General features: G+C 47.9%; 1 protein-coding gene across 2 annotated transcripts in view; it reads left to right on the top strand.

The window, feature by feature from the left end:
• CTBP2 (C-terminal binding protein 2) overlaps nucleotides 1-13,902 on the top strand; it is a 145,112-nt gene that overhangs the window by 59,827 nt on the left and 71,383 nt on the right. Inside the window, exon 2 of one of the 2 annotated variants that reach the window (XM_064464363.1) lies at nucleotides 11,313-11,491. The exons of the other annotated variant lie outside the window; for it this stretch is intronic. The gene's annotated coding sequence lies outside the window, so the exon portion shown is untranslated. The remainder of the gene's footprint in view (nucleotides 1-11,312; nucleotides 11,492-13,902) is intronic. 2 annotated transcript variants of the gene reach the window in all.

Raw genomic sequence — 13,902 nt, 5'->3', positions numbered from 1 at the left:
TGCTAATGAACAGCCACGTTTTCCCTTCACGAAGCGTTACAGCAGAGCAGCTTTCATATTTTTCCTCCAAGTATCCCAGCGTGGCTTTGGAGAGGAAAGGAAAATCTATTTTGCATGTAAACACAGCATTGCGATGTTTGTTTAATGTCTTTGTTTACTTTGAAAGTTAGTCCCATACTAATGAATTTATAAAACCTACATTATCCATAAAACTGTCACTGGTGCGAAATTTAGTAATAACTCAGGTAATGTATTTAAACCACTAGTGAGTTTGCGCTATCCTTGAGTTGATAAATTGTATAGCTTCATTTGGTAGGAATCAGCAATTTTATGTGGCAATTAATTTTAATGGCAATAGGGAGCCAAAGGGCTAAATTTTTACCCTTGGTTTTCTGCACATGTGTGGGAATATCCTAATATTTAATGTTCAGGTTGCGGGCCTGGGAAGCAGGGTGTGCGCGGAGGGAATGGCGCTTTGCAGGCTGTGCTGCTCCAGCTCACAATCCAGCCTGCTAGTTAAACCTTTTTGGGGATTTCTCATCTTTTAAAATACATGTCAAAAAGATGGCAGATGGCAAAAAACATCTGTCCCCAGGATCTGTCTCGCTTTGCCCCTCCGTTCTGCACAAACTTGCTGGTTGCCTTTTTTATTCTGTTAACTCACCACCATCAGGGATGATGCCAAAATCATGAACTTGGGGTTAGAGATGAGGAGATAAGCGTTTCTGAAACAATTCTGGTTGTTTGTTTTCCCCTCTCTGGTCTCTGATACCCAGCCTGGAAAGGTCCCATTTGTACAGTTGGCTGCAAGCCTGTAATTGTGTAGGATCTGATCTGGGAACCGAAAATGCCTTAATTCTGATCTTAGCTCCTGCTACCAGATTTACATAGCGGTAGCAGGTCACTTTACTTCGTAATTTATGTCTGTAAACTGACTGCATCCTCAGCAGCGTACAAAAAGCAGCGTAGTTCCCCTAAAGCTAAAATTTGTCTTGTAGCAATGAAAAATACCAAGGGAGGTAATTCAAAGGGCATTTATTTATGATGCTGTTAAGTAACATCCACATTTTTGTTTTTGCCATTTGTGAAACTGGCTGAAGAGAGCTGGGCCATGGGGTGGGTTTGGGTGCAGCCGGGCAAAACCCCATGGACATTGTTGGGCCTGTGGGGTAAATGAGGGTTTTGTTCTGAGGCATCTTCATTGCTGTTGTTGCAGCAGCACAGAGAGTCTCTAAGGTAAGCCCAGGACCACAAAGGATGAGCGGGGATGGTGCACGTAGCTCCTGAGTCTTGCAGTTCGGGTGTTGGTCTCCCATCTCAGGCCTTGGAGCTACTGGTGGCTCCGTGAGCACTGCCAGCTTGTGTCTGTAGGTGGGTGTGTGGTTCAGACATCATTGGTGTTACAGCTGTGTCAGTTCCTAAAGTGGGGTGATGGCCCCGAAATGAAGTTTTGGGAAGTTATGAACGAGGTCATGAGCCTGACAGAAATTTCATTTTGTCCGATATTTATTCTGCTGTTTGGGGTTGCACAGAGTTACTGGTCTGTAAAATGAGGTCGCAGCCGGGAAAGAAAGTTTGGGAGCTGCTGCTTTAGAGCTTGGGTTGAAATTAATTATTTGTATACCTTGGAGGGTTACATTGGTTTTTAAACAAGACAGCTGGGTTAGAAAAACAGTCCAAATTCATTGTAAAACACATTGTGTGATGGCCAGCTTTTGAACCTTGCACTCCCTTGGCACACTACCAGCCAGAAATTTCAAATTGGCTGCTTAAAATTGGCCGTGTAGTCACCCAGATATTTCATCATGTTATTTCAAAAATCCCAGTGGCTCCAGATGCTCCAGGGCTGTGGAGGCGTTCATTGTAGCCACAGTTGGAAAAGTGGGTCTGGAGTAGCTGTGTAGCATTATACCCACAGATATTTAGGCAGCAGAAATACGGATGCAGAAAGGAAGGCTGGCCTGGCTAAAACCAGCTTGAGAAGAAAAAGCCCAGCCAATGTAGAATTGTATGTAAAAAAAGCAGTGCGAAAGGTGTCAGCTTTGCGGCTTCAAAGGAAAATATGCTTTTAATTTTTTTAAGATTAAAACGCCTATTAAATAATACCCTTTAAAAAGCAGAGTACTCCTCAAACACCAATTCAAAATGCCAGCAATTCTCAGTTTGCAAAAAGAAAAGCCTACTGCAAAGTTACTGTGGTTTTGTGCACAAAACCTGTGGACTGTCTGAAAAACAAAAAATTGATAAAACAGCGGAGCCAGGTGCTTGCGTGATCTCTTCAAGGGGAATTTCTCTATAGGGCCTCCTTTCCTCACAGCTTCCTCGCCACCCGTTGCCTCTTCTTTCTGCCAGTAATCTCTCTGATCTCCCTACCACTTTGCTCTTCTGATTCGGTATTGCACGGAGGATTATTTTTGGGGTGAATGTTTATATGCAGGCCATGTTCATAAGAGTGAGTCATTTATGTATTGAGTCGTGAAGTGCTGACTCTAGACATTTATTTCTTTTTCTACTTGTTGCTTCCTTCTTAAAAAGTCCCGAAAAAATATTTAAAAGTGCTCTGCTTAGGCTTGAATTACTAATTGATTTCCAGATTGCTGTGCTTTGAGGGTGTTTGGTGGGAGGAGCAGGCGCAGCCCTCCCACACCACCTGCCCGCTGCCCCTGCCCGAGGGATGCCTGGTTGCTAGTGCTCCTCCAGTTGCAAACTCAGCACTTGGTGGAGAAATTTTTCTCTGTCTCATTATTATGGTTTGACTTGTGACTTTATTATCGCATGTTCTGAGTTCCAAGGCGGGGTGGGGGGGAAGCAGGGAAGGAAAGTGGGGTTTCGGTACATTTCCTGCACCGTGTGGAGCCGTGCTCTGTGTTAGCTGCTGATAAGAAGGTCTTTAAACCCACAGGTTTTTAAACCCAGCACATGGTTAAGGACGAGGGAAAATAGATGCCATTTCTGTCTCTAAAGCAGCCATTCCCTGGCAAAGTCTGCGCCCTTTCGGAGCAGTCCATACCAATACTGTTTGGCTCCAGGGGAGAAACACGTGCCAACTCAGGGCTGTCACAGGTATTTAGAGCAGCTCCTGGACCACCAGACTCCTGCTCCTGTGCAGAGGAGAGGCGTGAAGAAGTGCTGGGGACTCAGAAGCAGCAGGCGCTGCTCTCCAGCATAGCTGTTGGCTCCCACATTCCTGCAGCCATCACTCCAAATGGCCAAGCAGGGCAGGACGCTGCTGTGCTGGTTAATATTAGACAGCTGAAGTTAAATGAAGGCTGCATCAGAAAATTTGGATGGGTTCCTTCAGCCATTTTTAATCCGTTCACCTCGCTGGAAGTGGTGGAGCAATGTAAGAAGTTGTTCATCCTATTAGATGTAGCAGAGGTGTGGATTCCCAGACAGGTCCCAGGTAGCTGCACAGAGATGGATTTACTTATCCTATTAGGCTGTATATCTCTGTGCGTGTGTATGCAGTGCTGCTGGCCAAACTTTGATTAAAACCACTTCATCTCTCACTCTCTTTGGTCTACAAAGCATGTTTTGATTAGGAAAGACTTGTGACCATTGTGTACTCTGTCAGATGCACTTTCCTGGTCGCCAGGAAGGAAAGTGTCCATAGCTCAGTCCCAACTCAGGGAATGGTCCGTGGGTATATCTGGTGCCGCACGCAGAGCCGGGGCGGACGCTTGCCGGTACGAGGCACTCCCAAAGCCCTGCTGTATGGCCTTGCCAGAAGCAAACCCCTTCAGCGGCCGCCGTAGCTGGCTGTGGTGGCTGGCCTCTCCAGAGACTGCTTATCCCATCACAGGCTCCGTCCAGCCTGCAAGACACGATGGCACGCGTGGTGGCCATCTCTGTACTTGGTTGGATTTCTGTGCTTAAATGCTTCCTTATTGCTCCCTCCTCCTCTCCCTCTCTCTCCCCTTCATTCCCCAGTCTCACAGCCTGCTCTTGCGAGCTCTGCATTTTTAGGGAACTGAAGAAACCATCCGTCTCCCAGGTTCCTTGGGTGGCACTGTGAGAAGACTGTGGGTGCGTGTGTTTATGTTCAGAAGTCACAGAGCTCCTGCATGCTTGCAGTAGGTCCACGTTCACGGCGATATTTTAAAAACCCCAGCCCGTGAGACCATTCTTCATTGCTAGCACTTAAGATGGTGCCTACGAGTGTTGGCAGACACGGCACTGACTCTGCTGCAGGCTGCCCCAAAGCGGTGATTGTATTTGCCTGCTTCCTAGCAACTTTGTGTGCTGGTTCAATTACAAAGGACTCGGAAAAACGCACTCCATCTGGTTTTCCAACCCCAGATGCGACCACCCCAAAGAGTGATCTAATTCTTCTGTATTTAGACTTGAAAACTTCTCACCAGTTGGTGGTGCGGGAAATCAAATGAGAGTCCTTAGGAGCAATAAGGTCCACATGCTGGCCTAATTGCACATGGAGCTAGACTGCTGCTCCTACTCTAGTGCATTTGCAGTGCTGCTGTCAAAGGCGTATTGTTAGGCTGGGGGAAAACCCACAAATCTTAATTTGGGTAATAATTTAATGTGGTGCAATAATTAGCTATTCACGATAGGGGCCCCTTTGCGTCTGGTGTGGTGTGTTGCAGGGAGAAGGCAGGCAGGTCTCGTGGGCAGCCTTGTTCTGTAGATCAGGGTTTGTGGAAAGGGAGAGTATCTCGACCTGCGCTTCAGTACGGTCGTTTTAGTCTGCATTGTATCATCTGAGAGTGTTGTTCTTGTTTTAATGTTTTGGGTTTTTTTAAATTAAGACAAAAAAAGCTGCTGCTTTCCACCTCTGCAGACTGAATCAGGAGGGCAGGGTGCATTGTGGGGAAGGAGAGGCAGAGCCCAAGCTGGGGAGTTACGGAGCAATAGGAAAATGTCACACAGACTCGATGGAAAGCTGGAGCGTAAAATTTCCTCCCTCTTCTGTTCAGCAGAAGGCACCATCCTGTGATTTTTTGGTTGTGAACTTTTTGTCGACATAGGGCTTGGGATCAGAGCCTTATCATTTTAAGCTTGTCCTGAGGTGTCGGTGCCTCATCCTGCCTGGCCAACGCTGCACTTTCCTATGCGTAAAGTGCCAGCTGGGGAGCGACAAAGTCCGAAACGGCTTTCCTATGCGCTTAAAGCTTCAGTCTGAGTTTTAACGAGGGGTGCCAGCCTTAAATATTCCCTCTGTTTACTTGAGCAAGCCCTGATTCACGCTGGCGGTTGTTTTCTGTCAGGGCTTCCTGTGGGAGCCCCCGCGCCGCTCACAGGAAGCGTGGCCGGGCCTGCCGCCATCGACCTTCTCCGGCCGGCGGAGCGGCCGTGGGGAGCAGCGCCAGCCTGCTGCCGGAGGGCAGGCCAGCCCCTGGGCAGCCGTGGAGGTGAGCCTGGCTGTCCAGAAAAAAAAAAAAAAAAATCAAAAATAATATAAAAAGGCACGACCCCTCGGGACCCGCGTTTTGTCAACAAATCAAGCAGGCGCTATTTTAAGCTGCTATGTACCTAACGCTTCCTGTTTTTCAGAAGAAACTTCTTGTTTTTTTGCTTTTATGTCGACGGATTTATTTTAACGGCTTGTTCCTGAGGCAGCGTGAAGGATTTTTCCCTCCCCGCCCCAAAGCGTGCAGGGTGACGGCCATGAGGAGGGAGGGAGCCGGTGGGGCGTCCCGGGGGGCTGCCTGTGATGGCCCTGTGCGGGGATGGGCACCCTCGGCCCTCTCCCAAGGATTGCCTGGGGGGTTCCTGGGTGCACCGAGGGGCCTCTGAGGTGGGCAGCCGGTGGGATGGCTGCCACAGGGCTTTCGTCCTTTTGTGAACACTGCTAAGTTAAGCCATGTGTGGTTCTCTTTCGAGGAGCGGTGGCCTAACCAATAAGGACAAAGTAAATAGCATTCATTTCCCGCTGACCTTTTAACATGAACAGATGTTTTCTCTTAAAAGTACCGTAGGCCACTTCAGTCCCTGACCTCATCAAGTGGGCTGCTGCCGTTTTCATACTCAGCAGTCTATAAAACTGCTTTTTTAACCTGTTTTGCTGAGACCCGCCTGCAGAAGTGGGTCTCCCGCCTTGGTCAGGACCCATGTGCCTTTAATGTTTCTGACTTTCTTTTCTCTGGATGGACCAACCACTTCCTCCTCATTTTTGTCCTCCATGGAGGATGGCAGGTGTTTCCTCTGATGGGCTGTATCAGGCAGCCCAGGGGAAATGCGTTTCCCTTGATAATGTTTTCCCTAGCAGTCCTCACACAGGTTGGACTTGTAACTCCACGGCTGGAGCAATAAGTCCATTGCCCTTATCCCAGTTTGTGGTGATTGAGCAGGATGAAAGGGGTCTTGGAGTCACCTCCAAGCTCAAACAGTAAAAGGGTGGTAGCATCGGAGCTGAGGTTGGAGCTGAGAGAACCATAAGTGTGGTTTTCCTTCAGCACTCCCTGCATTCCTGGAGCCATCCTGGCACCTGCTGGTGCCTCCTCCCTCTGCTGCCCCATGGGTCTTGGTCCTGCACAATGGAGTCAAAGTGATCTCAGCTCTGTCACAGGCTGCTCGGCTTGGGTATCACCTGGGTGTTGCTTTTTTGCCACGTGGTCTTCCCTGCCATATTTCTAGATCTGCTGCTGCTGCAGATGGTACTGGGTGGGATCTGTGAAGGAACTGAAGCAGTTTGGGAAGCAAATGTGGTGGGAATAAGCAATAAAGCTTCCTCATTCCTGCAGTCTTTTAATTTGCTTTGGGCCAAGGGACATGCAAGTCTGAGCATGACTTGTGTGCCTAAGAATATCAGAGACAGATAGTTCATCCAGGAGGCAGTTGAAGGAAGTTTCTCTCCTGGCCAGAGCCTGCTTTCTTCTGCCAGTCCTGCATGGGGACCATGGGAACAAGCTCTGGAGTGAGGTAATGGAGGAGAAAAATGGGGAGGCAGGCTGGTGTGCTTGCCATGAATCCGTTTGGGAACTTGGCATGTTGGTGAAGAACCTTTTTCCAAAGTTGGCGTTGCAGTAGTGTCTCATCTGGTGCCATCAACAGGGCGAAGTGTCTCCATGTCTGGGATGAAAAAAGCACAGCCGTGGTGCTTGAGGGCTAGTTGATCTGCTGCGCTGTGTGGTGCACAGCTTGTGTTCCTGGGTTAGTGGCATTCAGTTCAGAGAGCCATCTTTCGGTTTCTGGTGGGGGACATTGAAGGTATGAATAAATACCAGTATGATTTTTAGTTACTGAGTTACGCCATCTGGAAAGGGATACATGTTAATTTAAAGTGAATGGAATTACCTTTAGATACACTTTTTTTGATACCATGCTGAATATAGGTTGGAAGAGATTCCCAGCTTCTCACTTTTGGGGCTTTTGGCCTTTCCTTAAAGATATTTTCTCTTTTGTATTTGTTGTTTCTACTCTTCATATGTATTTAGTGGAGTATGTTCAGAAGTTTTACTTTGTGAGCTGTGATTTCTATCCAGGGCAGTGGGTCTGTGCAGGACAAATAAAAAGAAAAAAAAGCTCTTTCTGTGGGTCAGGTTACCCTCCTTTTCCTGTTCAATTAAGAAGAGAAGTATGCAAAATCTTAAAAATTCCGAAGTACTACCCAAACATTACCATTTTTATAGTTTCAAGTTTAGAGAAAATGACTCACGGGCATTTTTAATAAAGGATTGCTCAGAATTGAGTGGAGTGTGATTCACGTTAACAAATCAAGACACCAGAGAGGCAACAAAGAAGCCTTTAACCTGATACTCCTCCCCATGAGTATATTGCAAAGCGGATGGCTGAGATTTCCCCTCTGCCTGTGGCGCCTGGCAGCGGGGGGAGCAGCATGCCGGGAGGGAGCAGCGATGGATGTTGCTGAACGGTCGCACCACTGCTTCTGGGGCAGCTGAGACGCTGTGGGAGCCGTGTACAGTGCGACCTGCCCCTGCTCCAGTGGTGCATGTCCTCTGTCAGCTCCCGTACAGTCCATCCTGCAAGTTATCTGCTGATGTCTTCCTGAGCACATTGGTTGGATGAAATGATTGTGTCCTAAACATCTCCATCTGAGCGGTAAGAATCCTGCCCATCTTGTATACTGATTTTTATTGGTCAGTGTATTTAGGCAATGCCTAATTGTTGTGGGCAACCGTGAGGGTCAAACCTTTGAGCCTGAAGTGGAAGAAAGCCGGTAGTTGGGCACCTTTTGCAAACACGCCTGCCTTACGCTCACCAGCACTCAGACCTGAGCGTGTGTCCAGCACCGCGCTGAGCTATTTTAGTTTTGAGGTCAACGTGGCAAGAGAGATGTTGCATCTACAGCAGTGTACTGCTTGCAGGGACTTTGAGTGAGGAGCCAGCTTCTTTGGCTCTACCTGAAAGCAAGGAGCGTTCACAAAGCACACTTGTAACACAACGCTTGTGAGAAGAATTGTTTAACAAATAGCCAGATAATCTAGTTTTACTTTTCTGCGATGTTTTAGTTTGCCCTGTGCTGGCAGTCGGCCTTTCCCAGGTTTCACCTTGCACAGAAGATTTTATCTTGCAAGTCTGCAGAGACGGCTGCTGATTGTGGAAAACATCACTGACTTACCAAGTGGATTACTGGGCAAAATCAATTTTACTTGGTACATTCATATGCTGAAAACCAACGTAATAGTGTCTGCTTTGCTTCCACACCAGCGAGGGGTAAGTGCCCCAACAGGTGTTGGAGACCCTGCACAAGCCTGAGAGGTGACTGAGTGTTTTGGACCGTATTCATCTCTGGTGTGATTCTGGTGGCATTGTTTTGGCTGACTGAACAGGACCTGCAGAAACGCCTTAGATGAACATGCTGATGTATATTTTGCAGCTGTCTTCAAGTACTTAAATGTTAAACATTCCCTGTGAGCAATGAGAGCGGACCCCTTCCCCATGCTCCTTGCGGCTTCTTTGGTTGATGTATGGTGTTTTGCCGCTTTTTTGTCCAAGTGTCCTCTGTTCCAGGGATAATGCAATTGCTATGCAGTGCCGTGCAAATACTCTTCTGTATTTGTATCTCTTTTCTATTTAATTATACTGTATAAATGTCCTCGGTAAATTTGATAAGTTGGGTGAAGGATATTGATTTTCGAGTCTCTCTTGTGCAGGGCTCCTTGCAGTAGCGGCAGCCGTTCACCAGACCTATTTCCCAAGGAGGTTTTGAAGGTTCAGCATTTAAGTAGCTACAGGATAACAAAGGAATTTCTTTCTCTATATGTTCCCAGTTGAGCTGCTGATTGCAGGGTTTAAGGCCATAGAGAAAACATTTGTGTTGGGTGCGTTTTTTTTAAAGCATTAGATTCAAGTCATCTGCAAAAACAAGTGGGAAGGGAAATCAAGATACAGAATAGACCCACTGCCTTCATTCCTGCAAATAAAGCCTGCTACCAGCTTTGGGAATAAATGAGAGAGGGATGCTCCCAGCGTTGGGTGAGGTTCTGGGGCAGCAGTGGGGACCCCGGGCTTGTGGCCAGGCAGCCCCCCCCTCCCTCCTCCATCACCCATGGCTGATGGCGGGGCAGGAGGGGTGGGACGAGGGCCAGCAGGCATGCAGGGAGGTGGAAAGGAGGAGAGGGAATCTGCAGGATTAAAACTGGAGGACGAACAGTCTATTTTTAACTGGTGTTTTGGATGTGAAGTATCACCAGTACTAAAAAAACCTCCTGGTAAATAGTGGGGAAGATGCATGCGATAGTGGAAAGCCAGCTGCAGCTTTTTGAACTGTTAGCTGCTGTTTGCGAACACTTGGTTAGTGTTAATGTTTTAATTTTCCTTTTCTCAGCCTGAGGTCTCCCTACACAAGGGACTTTCTTTAAACCATGCTTAGCTTTCAGCCTCTTCAGTTTATTTTTGTTCTTCAAGAGGAAAAGAAGGGAGATATGTAGATATTTGTGCGCTTTCCTCTTGCCCTCTCTTTCTTCGCATTCTTTTGGAACATAAAATGTTTTCCTTTCCTTTTTTATGCAGAAAATTGGACCCTGTTTTTTTTCTAGCTGATTTCCATATATTTCTCATACAGGATTTTAGCCTTGATCTGGAATGCAGGCCTGTGGCTGTTCTTGCTAAAAGTTTGGTCCCACCGGGGCTTTCGTTATAAATCCTTATTTTCAGTAGCAAATCACTTTCTGCAGATGTCACCTCTCAGAGCTGGCCGGTTTGGGTGGGGAGGGGGCAGCGTCCTCGCGCTGCCAGGCCCCGCACCTCTCGGCCATCCGTCCACAGCTCCCCAGGATTTGGGAACCTGGGGATTCGGCGTGTTTGCCTGCTCGCTGCATTAAGTCAGGAGGCTGGAGCCATTGCGGTCTGTCATGTCAGTGATCCGTGGGATAATGCATCCCCAAGTAGTGGCTGTTTCTGTCTATTGTGTCACCGATCTGCGCATTAAAGGGACCCCGAGTAGGTGTTGCTACAATAAACCATAACAGCTCTATAGGAGCCGTCACAGTTCATTGCATCAATAATCTGTGTATTAAGGCATCCCGAGCAGGCCTCGGCACACAATGGACCGTTATGGCTCCAGATGAGCCTGTATAAATTTAGGTCAATAACCTGAGTGTTGTTAAATCCCAAAATAGCCTTGCTACAGCGAGCTGGCAAGGCTTGTAAGAAAGATGTGTAGATTATGCAAACCTGTGGTGGTTGCAGAGGATACTCTGACTTACCAGTTAGTGGCAGGAGAATTATTTCGTCTTATTTATTACTGTTATCTAAACCTCTCTCCACTCACTTGGCTCCCTCCTTCCCTCTGCTTTCACTCCTCTGGAAATTAAGCTGTGTGAGCGATGCTGCCAGAGCAGCAAAGGCAAGATGTGGAGGGAGAGGCAGGGATGGAGGGATGGGGGGAGGAGGGAGGAGGCAGTGTTTAACAGGTGAGCTGTCCCAGAGCCACCCCGCGTCCCTCTGAGCTCTCTCCCGTGGGATTTCATGGGAACACTCACACATTTCCGTCCTGACTGCACTTATGCCTGACCCCGTGGTGTTTGGTGTTGTCTGGAGCATGAGTTTTGCATGAGGGGAGCCCCAAGGGCGGGAGGGTCCCCCAGGGCTCCCCAGACCCTTGCTTACTCCAAAAGCCACCCTCCATCCTCATCCCTGACCCATTTCTTGATCCAGGCCCTCCTTGGTCCTCGATGCCACAACACCAGTCTGGTCTCTCCTTCTCTCCATGGTTCTTTGCATCCTGCTCCGTCCTTCATTTCTCATTTCCCTCAGACAAGACCCTTTTGTAGGTAGGTGGTGGGGAGAGGAGTGCCTTCGCTACAGGACGGAGAGGCCGGTTTGCATTGTGGGTGTACGCCTGAATGGAGGCGTAGCCTTGAACTCTTGAACTCTTTTTCTTTTTTTTGTAGAGTAAAATTGCTATGTGCTGAAAACAAACAGGACTCACTCCGATGGAAAGAGATTGTGTGGTGGGAACAGATCTCAGACCACGAGAACTGGGGTTTTCCACATTTCCATTCCGAGACTTTCCATTTGAGATCTCTCCAGCAGTCGGGCAGCAAAAGATGAATTAGCTGAGCTGTTAAAGGTATTACACGTGTTTCCCCCTTCGGAGACTTGTTAGAACATATTTTCTACGGTGATAGTAATAAGTGTTACAACAAAACACAGTTTTCCCCTTTGAATATTCCTTTTCACCGAGCATCATCTACATAAAAAAAAAAGTGCGTTAAGCAACATGAATAGCTTCAGGCTATTTTACTTCATGTTGCTAAATAAGTCAATGCAGACGAGGACTTTTTATGTATGAGTGGCTTGTAAATATAAACACTAAGATAAGGACAAATTATAACTCCAAAGATTTCCTGGAGACAGAAGAGTGTAACCGCTCCATTTTGCTGTTCCCAGTCGAGGGAGAGCTCCCAGGACAGGCTCTGGGAGATTTGACAGAAAAAAAGCTTGAGATGTCTGTGATAGAATGAGAAACACAGGGTGTTTGTTCCATATGGGGGAATTTGGTGTGCTAGTGGGGGGCTGAGTCTCCTGGTCTGCCGGACCAGGGTGCAACTGGGGCAAGGGGGCCTTCGCCTCTGTCCTGCAGGTGAGCTAGGCCCATCCTGAGTGAACGGTGGAGTCTCGTGCCAGGCAGTGCTTTTGGTTCCTCCTCTGGCCCTCAGCTGAGGCACGGAGGTGTGGGCTGGTGTGCACCGCTGGGATCTTCCCTGGGATGTGGGCATGCGTCCCCTAAGGAACGGGCTGCCTTCCATGATACCGAGCCATTGCCCTGCAGGAGTGTTTGGTCACTGTGGGACAGGGCCCAAGGAGAACATCCTGTGTCGCTGCTCATCGGTGCAGCCACTTGGGTCTTCCTGTGAGATTTAATGGTCTGATCCTGATTATAGAAGAATTAATAAATTTCCAGTGTAGGCTAGTATTCCAGACTTGGAGACACTTCAGTTGTATGTCCTGTAGGTGGGCTGTGCTGGCAGGGATGAGGGTGTCGTCATGCTCATGTCTTACATCAACCTGCTGATGCAGCAGTGCCAGCTTACAACTCGGGGTATGAGGTGGGCACCGCTGCCAGAGCGGGGTGCCTTCGCAGACAGACTGCCAGGCGGAGGTGGCTCAGAGAAAGGAAGCACTGTACTCCCTGAGCATCCCACGTGTTTGATGTAAGGATGCACTCATCTGGTTGCTTCTTTTATTATTTTTTTTACTTACGAGAGATATGGAGCCAAGAACTTGCAAGAGTTTCAAAGACGGGTGGTCTTGAGTTTAGTGTTGGTTGTCTAGCGTGGGCACCCGAAGGAAAGTGTTGATATCCAGGGTCCCTTTGGTAGTCTTGCTGTTGCTGTTGCTGCACTTGCTGTTTTGAACTTTCTGTTGAGGGATTCAGGAGTAAGTAGTGAGTATTGTGGCAGTATATACTACATAGAGACGTTTAATCAAATCCTGCAAGGCAGGAGTGCTGGGTGCTGCACTAGCGTGCCGCAAACGCAGCCACTGCCTCTGCCAGCCCTGTGGTTTCAGACGGAGACCCACAAGGGAAGCGGGCTTGGCGGATTGGCAGCACAGAGTCGTGGGGATGGGAGAAACACGAGGCTTTACAGGGGGGTGTGGGGTGTGTGTGCGGCGGGAGGGGGGTACAGAGGTTGGGAGGATGTGGCTCATGGCCACATGAAGATTTTGGTATGCAGCTCATACTCAGGAAGTTTGGCCACCCTGATTACAAACATACGTATATTTGGAGATGCATAGCAAGATATCTGTCTCTTTCCTAATTTGATTTGTATTTAGATGGAGAGAGGAAAACCACCGAAGCAGGGAAGTGGGTGGCTTTGTGTGGTTTCCTAGCCAGCAGAAGCTGAAAACAGTTTAAAGTTCACATTTAGCGGTATGGTAGTAACTAGGAGGAGACAGCTGAAGGTAAGTGGCTGTGTCCTACCTCTTAGCAGCGAGGAAGCTGGATTTGCCTTTGTTCGGCTCCGGAGACAGATAAGCTTTCCTCTCTAGCTATGGAGACAGGTAGTGGTGCCATGGCATAATTTGCAGTTTTTCTTGGTTAACCATTTTCAAAACATAAAACGCAAACTGCTGTTTGTGAGAGTAGAAAGGATGAAGTTTGCTTTGTTGGAGTTTGCGGGGGGGAAGAAGTGAACTGAACAAAACCAAACCTTGGAAGCAACAATAGCTGCGCACCAAAGTGTTTATTTAACCAGGACTTTTTTTCATAGCTATTTCATCTTATTTTCCTCTTGTCCTTGCTCTTGCTTGCTCATCTACATACAGCATATGGAAAGGTTGAAAAGTGGCAATTACTAAACGAGAGTAGACAGAAACTGTTCTCCAGCAGCTCCAGATGGGGGTTAGTGATGCTGCTCACAAGCTGTGTGCCAGCGCTTCACTCTGCAGTATAAAATGCCCTCTAATGGCCAAATAACTGCATAGCTCATCTGACAAACCAGCAAATAGTAATTTTTTCTTGGTGTTTCTAATTTG

The sequence above is a fragment of the Phalacrocorax carbo genome, chromosome 12 (genome assembly GCF_963921805.1).
Source record: "Phalacrocorax carbo chromosome 12, bPhaCar2.1, whole genome shotgun sequence".
Classification (NCBI taxonomy): Eukaryota; Metazoa; Chordata; class Aves; order Suliformes; family Phalacrocoracidae; genus Phalacrocorax; species Phalacrocorax carbo.
Note: the sequence above shows the minus strand (reverse complement) of the source record. Positions and strands in the feature narration are given on the sequence as shown.